General features: G+C 40.5%; 1 protein-coding gene across 1 annotated transcript in view; it reads left to right on the top strand.

Annotated features, from left to right (window-relative positions):
• Positions 1–12,055, top strand: part of STK25 (serine/threonine kinase 25) — a 35,293-nt gene that overhangs the window by 3,417 nt on the left and 19,821 nt on the right. The window lies entirely within an intron of this gene.

The following is a 12,055-nucleotide window of genomic DNA, read 5'->3' as shown; positions in this document are numbered from 1 at the left end:
TGTGTTTTTTAATGCTGTACGCCGCCCTGAGTCCTTGGGAGAAGGGCGGCATATAAATCTAATAAATCCAATCCAATCCACTGTACTTGATTTATAGAAGTTCAAGAGAGGCAATAATTACAATGACAGAATGGTTTAATTGAAATGGAAAGATAGTGCTATTTTCAAAGCTACTAAAGGATGGCTTAACATATTTTGTGCTGTGGAAAGTTATCACCCAGCCCTCTCCCAGAAAAATGAAATATCCTAGTGTTGGAAGAAATGTCCTTCTGGGTTCGGCTCCAAGTGGGGAAAAAGACACTGGAGACATGGAGGCTGCTTGGAAAGATGGTTTTAATGGTGGACAGGACCACATGGCTTGAGTCCTGAACAGAAAAGGTGATCACGTGCTTCAATGTTGGTGGAGAAGAAGAGAATGCAAAGGAAGAGAAGGGAAGAGAAGGGAAGAGAAGGGAAGAGAAGAGCCTTGCAGGGCTTTTTATAATCTGTTCTGCCCCACCTATCTGTTTCCTGTTCCTGTGTAAGAAATGTATTCTGATTGGTTGCCAGACTCCCATGGGCCCATGCAAGGGCAACCCTCTAGGCTGAGTTTGAATCCAGGTTTGATTGAGTTTAGATGCCATGTGGTCAGTTGAATAAAGGCTTATATTATCATGCCTTAATCCCATCACTCTGGAGTTGAAGAGGAGAACTCTTTATTATGTAAAGTGGAGTAGCTTGGCCTTCTTAATGGCCCATTGACAAAGTGGGGATGGGCAGGAAGCTGCAGGAATTTACTTTGTGTTTAAAATGTGTTTCTCCCTTTTTCACATCCAGGAAAATATAATATTCTGCCTTATCAATATTTCCTAGGATATTTCATTTTTCTGGGAGAGGGCTGGGTGATAACTTCCTACACTAGGAAATATTGAAAAGGCAGAATATTATATTTTCCTGGATGTGAAAAGGGGAGAAACACATTTTAAACACAAAGTAAATTCCTGCAGCTTCCTGCCCATCCCCACTTTGTCAATGGGCCATTAAAAAGGCCAAGCTAGTCCACTTTACATAATAAAGAGTTCTCCCCATCAGCTCCAGGGGAATGGGATTAAGGCATGATAATATTGGCACTTTACTCAACTGACCACATGGCATCTGAGAACTCTGAGAATTCAACCAAACCTGGACACAGCCCAGAGAGTTGCCCCTGCATGGGCCCATGTGAGTCTGACAACCAATCAGAATACATTTCTTACACAGGAACAGGAAACAGAGAGGTGGGACTGAACAGGTTATAAAAAGCCTAGCAAGCCCTTCCCTTTCTTTCTCTTCTTCTCCACCAACATTGAAGCATGTGATCACCTTTTCTGTTCAGGACTCAGGCCATGTGGTCCTGTCCACCATTAAAACCATCTTTCCAAGCAGCCTCCATGTCTCCAGTGTCTTTTTCCCCACTTGGAGCCGAACCCAGAAGGACATTTCTTTCAACAGTGCAATATTAAAGATAAATGATACATAGATTATTTTACATCCATTACATAGTATAAAACAAACATATGGCATGGATGGACACATTCAAATTCATTTATTTTAAGATGGTGTGTTTACTTCTATGAGGTTGAATAGTTTTCAAGTCTCTGAAATGTATTTGTCAAGTCTCAAAACGTATTTGTAATCATCATAGTTGTAAATGTTGGAACTGCAAGTGGTGTAGGATACACAGAATAAAATATCTATGGCAGCAGATGTCAAGACTGGGACACAATGAATATCTCTTAAACTTGCAGGGAAGTTTACCTCCCCAATTTTGGATTCTAGTTCTTTCATTCTAGTGCAAATTGGAGCAACATGCCTAGTAAAAAAATCTTTTAGATAGGAAGAATATACTGTTATAGGTCAGAAGAACTGCAGAATTTTTTTCAAGGATTACAAATTTGGATACATGAGGGGGCACTCATGAACAGTGGCTCAACAGACAGGAATGCAAGACAAGTTTTAAAACTGAAAAAGCATACACTATTATAACCTGTTAGACTTCAAAGTAGAAACTATAGTATTTGAATGTGTCTGCGCGGGCAGGCCCACGAGCATAATTCTGGAATGCCTCGAGCAATTTCAACCAAACTTGGTACACAGATGACTTACTCTCTGGAAAGAAATACTGTGGGGGGTAAGACACACATGCACACACCTCGTGTGTTCTGGTAAAATACAGCCTGTTGTGCCTTAAAATGGCTTCTACTGTACTGCCGTAAAATGGCTTCTACTGTACAGCGCAGTGGAGTTGCCACGGTAACTGCTTCACAGTACTCCACAAAGGAACTCCCTCTGGTAAGGGGGAAAATCCAACATTAGAAATTACGTTTGGTCCAGACATTTCCCCCCTATAAATAAATACCCAGGCAACGCTGGGTTATTGGCTAGTTATAAATAAAAGAATTATTTCTGGATTTTTCACTGAAAAGGCAATGAGTATAAGAAAGGATTTGCTTGATCAAGAACACAAAAAGCATTGAGCAGAAATGTTAAGGTTCTAAACCACTTCACTTCTTGCTTTCTAAAAACAATCTAACTATCAAATTGACAAAGACAGTTCTCAAATTCTACTCTTACTATTATATATATATATAAGAAGGAAGATCCACAACAGAAACCTGCCTGCTATAAAATGTCTTGGAGAAAGATAATTCCTAATGACTGTTGAATATAGTATGGTTACCAATCTTATTGTGAAATGGAATCGAACTATTCCCCATAAAATTGGTAGGAATTTACAGCCTGGGGAAGAAAGTTGGCCGCCCACATTGTTGTGATTGTTATCCACTTACAAAGTCTCTGGGATTCCTAGGAATATGACTAGCTCAGATGAATCAGCTGCTTCTCAGAACAATTTCACCAGTATGTCTTAAAGATACAGGAGCATTCTGATCTATTAATAATATTAAAGATATAGTATTAAATAATGAAATGGTAAAAGCTTGAAAGGAATGATAATTTCTGCTTTTTCCTGGTGAAAAACCAGATGACAGTGATTGTGATTTTTCTACAATACCTTATATATAGGGGTGGGTTCCGGCAGGCACTACTGCCACTTGTGTGCGTGTTGCATGCGTGCATGCGCAGTGCAACTAAAATTGTTCTGTGCATGCACAGAACTGAAAAACAAGATGGCAGCACCTATGGTGCCCCCTGGAGAACCGGTTCAGGCAGGCCTGGGTCGCTGCCGGTTCCAGCGACCCAAGCCGCCAAACCACTACCGGTTCAGCGGAACTGGTTCAAAACAGTAGGAACCCATCACTGCTTGTATCTTCTTACATTTTATCTTAGTACTATATAAAGGTACTTTTATGTTTTTCTTTTCTTCCAAATTCTTACTTTGCTTTCTGTTTCATTTTACTTTCTGTTTTTCTGCACCTTCTACTTTTTTTATTCCTCTAAGTTTGCATTAGTTTTTTTATTTTATAAATTGTAATATTTAATAAAATTATTATAAAATAATAAAACAGCCTTTCCTCAAAGATCCCGTTGGCCCCAACCCTCTTGGATTCTTTTAAAGCATTAAAGATCTGGAAGCTCCCACATGTATTTGGACCAGGTAGTTGGATGACCTCCAATGAGTGTTAATTTTGTCTTTGTGACTGAAATGGAACATTTTTTTTTCTTTTGGAACTCAGGCATGTTGTGTATGACTCTCCCCCACCACCACCACCTTATACATTGTGTTTTGTTGTTTTGGTTTAATTTTTTGTAAGCTACCTAGACCAGGGGTGTCAAACACAAGGTTCCCTGGCCATATCCGGCCCATATCCGGCCCATGGGGTGCTTAAATCTGACCTGCAGGGCCGCTGTGGAAACAACAAAGGACCAGCCCACGGTGCCTCTGCCAGCAAAAATGGAACTCGGGATGGCTGCATGCGGCCCTCCAGAGTTCAGTTTTCATTGGCAGAGGATTGCAGGAGGCCGTCACAGCTGAAAACAAAGCTTGTGAGGGCCACAGGAAGCTGTTGCAGCTGCAAACATAGCGGGGGAGCCCATTTTTGCTGGCAGAGTGCTTGGGCTGCCACAGGCGCCCCCAACCCAAGTGATGTCGAGCTGGCCATGCCACCCTGGCCACGCCCACCCTGGTCCTCCGAGGTCAAACACAACCCTGATGCGGCCCTCAATGAAATCGAGTTTGACACCCCTGACTTAGACTCACTGGTGAGATAGGCATCTATAGAAATTGCTTAAATATTTACTTGTATATGCTTATATTTTAATTAGAAAAAATGATCCACATCTTTAATTTTAATGAATTGGAAATGTAATCAGACTTATTATTATTTAAAAAATAATTCTTTCTGGTGAATGGATGGGTTAAAAGAAAGAGAAGGAAGGACTTCTACTTGTGGTTAATTTTAGGACCTTAGATTGCCCCACTCTGGGCCCTCCCCCCCTTGAACATAAACACTGGACCAAAATGCCTTTGTAACACCGTTTTTCAGATTCAGGCTTAAGGAACCCTTACTGTAGTAGGGTTAAAAGCAAGTTTCCCCCTTAATGTAATCTATGCAAGGACAAGCTCAAAGACGTATACAATATTTTAGACTACTGTCTGCTATCTTGAGGGGTGGTGTGGTCACTCAGCAGTTAAGATGCAGGGCTTGTCGGCTGGAAAGCCAGCAGCCCAGGTTCAAAACCCAAGCACCACTCAATGGGGTGAGCTACTGCCCACCTAGCAGTTCCAAAGCATGCAAATGTGAGTAGATAAACAGGTAACACTTCAGTGGGAAGGTAACAGCACTTTGTTATGTCATGCTGGCCACATAGCCTTGGAAATGTTTTTGGACAGTGCTGGCTAAATGGTTTTGAAATGGAGATGAGCACCACTCCCTATAGTTGGTAATGACCAGCGGAGTAAAATCCGCAAGGGACTCCTAGTATCTTGAAGGAAGTCAGAGGACTGCAGTGATTAGGAAGAGACACCATAAAGGAAGGATAGGGGTTGAAAAGGGACAGCAAATGCCATGTTGGTATGTTTTTATTGTTGTGTCAAGGGCGTGTAGTGAGCATTCCATTAAGTGTCGGAGAAAGGCCCTGGGACTATCATTCCGAGCCCTACTCTGCACCGACTGTTTTGTTTTTTATCCTTAAGGTAAAGGTAAAGGTTCCCCTCGCACATATGTGCTGGTCATTCCTGATTTTGGGGGGCGGTGCTCATCTCTCTTTCAAAGCCGAAGAGCCAGCGCTGTACAAAGATGTCTCCGTGGTCATGTGGTCAGCATGACTAAATGCCGAAGGCACAGAGAATGGTGTTAGCTTCCCACCAAAGGTGGTTCCTATTTTTCTACTTGCATTTTTTATGTGCTTTCAAACTGCTAAGTTGGCAGAAGCTGGGACAAGTAAAACAGGAACTCACTCCATTACAAGGCACGAGGGATTCAAACCGCCGAACTGCCAACCTTTCTAATCAACAAGCTCAGCGTCTTAGCCACTGAGCTACCACGTCCCTCTTTTATCCTTAGACATCTGTGGACGCCTTCTGTGGATTCACACATTTTGCTTGCTGATATGTATAAAATTGTTTTAATCTTACCTTATGTCAATTAAAGATTAAAGAAATAAGACATTAAAAGTGCTAATCACATTAATTTTTATGTCACTTAAACCAAATATACAGAGAGAAATAAATAGAACCTTGGATGTGTAAAATCATTTTAAGAATGAGGAACCAAGGTTTGCTGTGTGGCAGCCTCAGGGAGAGGAGAGGCAGTAGAGGCCACAGCTTTCCTAACTGGATATTCTGGCTCCTTGAAATCAGGTAATTCTGGTGGCTGGTGGTTGTTGAGGTTTTTTTGCCTACCTGAGTAATTTGTGCTAGCAAGCACATATGAATAATTTTGAAATATCTTTTGCCTAGGTGTGTGTCTGAGCACTTGGGGATTCAGACTCAAACTGCTTGATGTATAAATAGATCCTTTAGAATAATAGGCAAATGCCACAGCTTATTCTTACCTTCCCCAGGTTGGTGCTTTTGAAATGCACTAGAGTAGACTATAGTTTCTAGAAATTAAAGTTAATGTAACCAATAAAATGTTGTTTGTCCTGCCTGGAGGATATTAGATTGGCAAAATGCTTGCTCATTGCATAAGCAATCTGAAGACTTCAAAATATATGGTACCTAATACTTGGTGTATAATCTCTAGCAATTACTACCCCAGAAAAGTACAGCTATCAGCACAGGTCATTATCATGAGAAGCAGAGAAGGTATTCTGCTGGTTTGCCCTTGTTTGGGCAAACCGGTAGTGACGGCGGTGGGAGGCTCCACCCACCTGCCCAGACATCATCATGGACGCTCTGCGCATGCGCAGAAGGGCCATGTGCAAGCGTTTCCAGTTCCGAACCGGTAGCGAAGGGAAGAGGATTTCATGCCTGATGAGAAGAAGCCCAGCTTGGTTCCATTCCACACGCTTATCTCATTAACTGAAGTATCATATTATTGAATTATTTCCATTAGCTGTGTTAAATAGACATGTTAAACATTTTCTAGGGCTGGAGTTTTTAACATGATTCTCATATCATCTCTCTTTCCCAATGATGCCTTGGACTCCTACAGATTCTCAAAAACTTGACTGGCTGCAGCCAAATTTGTTTATAATTGGTAGTGCACAAGTCTAGAAGACTACTAGATGACAGCAAAATGATACAGAAAAATCTAACATTTTGCTTCCCTCTAGTGGTCCTCTGGATTAGTGCAATTAAGATTTGATTGTCCTTGTAAGAGGTCCTACATGTCCAAGCATGTATGGACAGAAAGAGTAGGGAAGTAATAGCTGGCAGTAATTCTGGTGAATGAATACTTTGTAGGGGGTTGTATTGCTCACAGCAGCCATTTTGTGAATGACGAAGCCCTCTTACAGGAGCCATTTGACTAGAATTGTCCCCAACATGTTCTCAATGTTTCAAATGGCCCACCAAACCCCAAAGGTTTCTCCCCATCTCAAGAAAGGAAAGCATCATTGTACTCTTGTTCAGAACTATCTGATTCATGGGTGACTCATGCCCATAAGAGAAATATCCTTAAGCTATTCTTAGCAGGGCTCTAAGTTTCCCCCCTTATTCTGATACATCCAAGATATAGTTCCAGATGTATACAATCTGCAATGATTTGTCACCCATCGCCTTGTAGGAAGTCAGGTAATGGAGTTATTTAAAACAGAAGCAACAATAGTAGGACTGAAATCAGCAAATCTCATACTTCTTTTTGCCAATTCAACAATGGGTGAAGAACATTTCAACTCAGCACTAAGAAACACAACACCGAAGTATAACACACTTAGGATAGTGTTGGTGAGCAGTTACTGCCCTCTCGTGGCAATAAAAGAAAAGAAATGACTATGTTCACGCTTCACATATCAAGAGTACACAAGTAAGACCCCTAGGCTGCACATGATTCATCAGCACTACATTTGCACTGCAGGATTCCCTTAAAATGTATTTCCCCCTTCCCGGTTTCCTTTTCTTAAAAAGAAAAACGGGTATCTTAAATCTAAAGAATTGGTGCTTATTTCATTTCTTAAGCCAACATCCTTCAGGTCCATTTAGGATCCTGTCTCTGTTTACTTTTGGGGTGAGGCCCTCAACATGCCTTTGACGTTTAACCTCAACATTAGCCCTTATTTTGAATGGGAGGCTTACTAAGTGAAGTATACTAAACAGAAGGCCTGAAAGCTGAAAATGCAACTGATTTGTAAACTTCCATAATAAAGGTTAGGGGAAACAGTGAAAAAATGGGACTAAGAATAAATATATATATAAAAAAATAATGACAACAGGTAGAATTACCAGCCTTAAAATTGACAATGAAGATAGCAAAGTAGTAGATAGCTTTTTCCTTTTTGGATTGACCATCAAAAGCAAAGCAAAGAGATACAGAAACCTCTAACTTGACCGCATTAACTTTCTTTGAGAATATTATGCCAGTATAACTGCTAGAACTGAGTACTTAGAGACTGTCGCCACCCCTGGAACCGGTGATGCTATTCAGCTGGTTCTATCCGTTTCAGACGAACCGGTAGCGGTGGCGGCGAGAGGCTCCGCCCACCTGCCCGGACGTCATCACGTCCCATTTTTGATGCTCTGCGCATGCATGGAAGGTCCTGCGCATACGCAGAGATGGTCGCTCCTGCACACGCTCACATTTGAGAACCGGTAGCAAAGGTAAGTTGATTTCACCCCTGCCTGGAATGCTTCAAATCAATGGAGAAAACTTAAAGAAGGTGGACATTTTTCAGTATCTGGGATCCCATCTCCAAGGCAATGGTGACATCAGTGACGAGGTGCGAGTAAGTGTGAATGCGTTGGTGAGAACTCACTGGTGTTTTATGTGACAGACAAATGCAATCCGTCTTAAATGTAAGATTTACAAAACAACCATCCGCCCTGTTGCACTTGATGGCACTGAATGCTGGGCAGCAACAACAGGGACCAAAAGCTATCTCCATGCCATGGAAATGCAAATGCTCCGTTGAATATTGGGCATCTTCCTCCTTGGCCACATCACAAATGACACCATTTGATAACATTTTGCTGTGGCACCAATTATAGAGAAGATGAGAGAAGATTGGCTCCGCTGGTATGGATGTCCTGAGAGCAGCACCTTCCACCCTTGCCAAGACTGCCTACCAACTAGAAGTTAATGGTCGGCCACCTCGCAGGCACCCAAAGCAGAGATGGCAAGACACCATCAACAAAGATATGCAAGCTGACGGCCTGCGCCCTGGAGACACAGCTGATCTTGCCAAGTGGCACTCAATGATCCATAAAATGGACAATTTACTTGCGGTAATACGCTAGGAAGATGAAGATAACTGCTAGAAATGGGATAGGTGTATATGTGTGTGTGTGTGAATTTGAATCTTATTTGACACCTGGTGACTGCCTGGACAAGTCCATACAATTTTCTTGAGAATTTTTTTCAGAAGTAGTTTGCCATTGCTTCCTTCTCAGAGTGGAGAGAGAGTGACTGGTCCAAAGTCACAGAGCTGGTTTTGTGCTTAAGCAGGACTTGGACTCATGGTCTATCAGTTTCTAGCCTGATGCCTTTAACCCAGGGGTGTCCAAACTTGGGAACTTTAAGACTTGTGGACTTCAACTCCCAGTTATGCTGGCTGGGGAATTCTGGGAGTTGAAGTCCACAAGTCTTAAAGTTCCCAAGTTTGGACACCCCTGCTTTAACCACTGCATCATCTAGCTCTCATAGAAAAGTCTATGTGTGTATGTGCATTCTATTATAATCTATCAAATGATATGATTACAAAAATTATGTCTCAGCATGGGGTGGGATGGGAGCTACGGTATGTAATAAAATTTGTCAGATACACAAATTACGAACAATGCCTTATCTGTAGTATCTTTAGCAAAATGTGTTGTTTTTAATTTCTGTCAGATGAGAGGTTCAGTCCGAGAGAGAAACATTATGATATAGAGTGGGGGAATTTAATTGCTATTTGGTTGCTATAACAACCTGTGAAATAATTTTTACACTCCCTAGAATTTAGAACATCGGACTTCATATCTGGAGTCTGAAAGATGAAAAATTGTTCCTTCAATTTTTCTCACGGATCCTGAGCAATGGACTGGAACAGATGGGTAGAACCAAGGAGCAATCAGGATCCGGAGTAAAAATAGCAAAAATGCTAAGAAGTACTTAGCATACTAGAGAATTGGTACTTCATTCAAGGATCAATTTGAAAGAATGACTTCCGATGAGATAAGAAACAGTGATCTTCAGTAAACCAGAAACTGACAGAGTAGCATATCATATTGTGCAGTTTATAGCTTGTGGCCTTACATAAATGTGGAAAACTAGAGAAAACAATGGCTAAGTTATTAATAAATAACCATTTTGTTCAAACCAGCTCCAATACACACAAAACAGATCAGTTTACCATAACACATTAAGCTGAAGTTTATTGGGTTTGCACACATTCTAAAACATAAAAACAGGGGTGAAATTCAGCAGGTTCTGACAGGTAATTTTGAGTAGTTCGAAGAACCGGCAAATACTACCTCTCGCTGGTCCCAGAATGGTGTGGGAATGGAGATTTTGCACTGTCCTTCCCCCAGAAGTGGGGAGGGAATGGGAATTTTGCAGTATCCTTCCCCTGGAGTGGGGTGGGAATGGAGATTCTGCAGTATCCTTCCCCTGCCACGCCCACCAACCCACACCCACAGAACCGGTAGTAAAAAAAATGAATTTCACCACTGCATAAGATACAGTAACTCACAATGTTGGAGTCAATACTATACATTAATCCCAAAGCAAAAACCCTCAATAATAATTATAATAATAAACTCTACACCAGGGCTGAATAGGTTGTTTAAACCAATCTGTATCTATAATATACTTTTCATGTTAAAGGCATGATGGTTTCCTGGTTATAACCACTAAAACGTTTATTGGGATCAGCAAGGCATCTTGAGCTTGCAACAATAGCCATCAATAAATTATGTCAATGTGAGTAAATGTGGATAGGAAATCCAAAAACAAAGTCTTACACTTTTCTCAACCTGATGCTTCTGGACATGTTGGGTTTCAAATGCTGTAATGTCCATAGCTAACAGGATATAGTCCAACACATTTGACAGATTCTAGATTGGGGAAGATCTAGAATAGTCATTCAGCACTTTCAAATCAGCTACAGAGAGAATTTTCTGCAATATAGTCCAATTGTTCCTTACAGTATACAGTTAGTCCTTGACTTACAACAGTTCCTTAGTGACCATTCAAATTTACAACGCCACTGAAAAAAGTGATTTATGACATTTTTCACAGTTACGACCTTTGCAGTATCCCCCATGATCTTGTGATCAAAATCCAGATGCTTGGCAACTGGTTCGTATTTATGACCGTTGTTTTGTCCTAGGGTCATGTGATTTACTTCTGCAACCTTCTGACAAGCAAAGTCAATGGGGAAGCCAGATTCACTTAACAGCCGGGTTACTAACTTATCAACTGCAGTGATTCACTTAACAACTGTGACAAGAAAGGTCATAAAATGGGGCAAAATTCACTTAACGAATGTCTCACTTAAGTTACTATTCAGTTACTACCTTTCACCTGAAAAATCTGACACCACCCCATTCTGCTGTGAATGGAGAACTAGCAAGACCGGCCAAAGCAGTTATACCTCCCATTTGAATTTATTTAGCCCAAACTGAGCTTTATCTTTTAAGGCTAGACTTTAGCGTGTGTAATTAAATTGCTTACTAACCCTCTTAAATTGCTGGTTAGACTGTGTATCAAAAACCAGCTATATTCTGTGACAATAGACTCTCAAGTATCTTTCAAAGTACAACCTATAAATTTAATTAAGAATACAACTTTCAAGAAAATATGTTGGAATGTTATGTTTAAATCTATTTGAATTGAACTGTTTGTTTTTCAAATATTTCCAGACTTCCAGAGAGCAAGCCTTTTAGATAACAACTGTTTAAAGTTCTTCTATCAATGCTCTTATTTTGTAACCAATATTTGCATTTTGCATTGTAATAAATTGCTTTGGCATCAATGAAACAACGCTATCTTTCCAATGAATATTCTAAAAGTGATTTTAGAATACATAAATTAAGTCATCAGACTGTCCTTGATCTGAATCCTCGAATAATAATATATCTCTTAGATGATAGTGATCAATCATCTTCATCTATTACTGTACAATTCCTAACAGTTATTTGGAGCTAAGTCGCACTCCTCTTGCTCCAATGTTGCATAGTTTTTCTAACATCTTATTAATCATCTAATTTGCATAGTTCTACAACTTGCTTGAAATATATTTCTGCATAAGTCAATGAAATATTTAAAAAAATGGATAAAAATAAAATAAAAATTTAAATAATCACACTGAAATGATTGCTTCGCTTTGAAAGAGATCATCTGGCATTTTTACCTTGCAATAAAAATAAACGTTATTTTAACTGCTTTGGGAACATTCTGCCCCTTCTTAAAGTGATGCTAAACATCGGCTTAGCAGAGGAGTTCGTGTGACATTTTGCTTTGTGCAAAAATCGTACTGCTCAGTTCGACCACCAGAA

Source organism: Natrix helvetica (assembly GCF_964273705.1).
Source record: "Natrix helvetica genome assembly, chromosome: 5".
Classification (NCBI taxonomy): domain Eukaryota; kingdom Metazoa; phylum Chordata; class Lepidosauria; order Squamata; family Natricidae; genus Natrix; species Natrix helvetica.
Note: the sequence above shows the minus strand (reverse complement) of the source record. Positions and strands in the feature narration are given on the sequence as shown.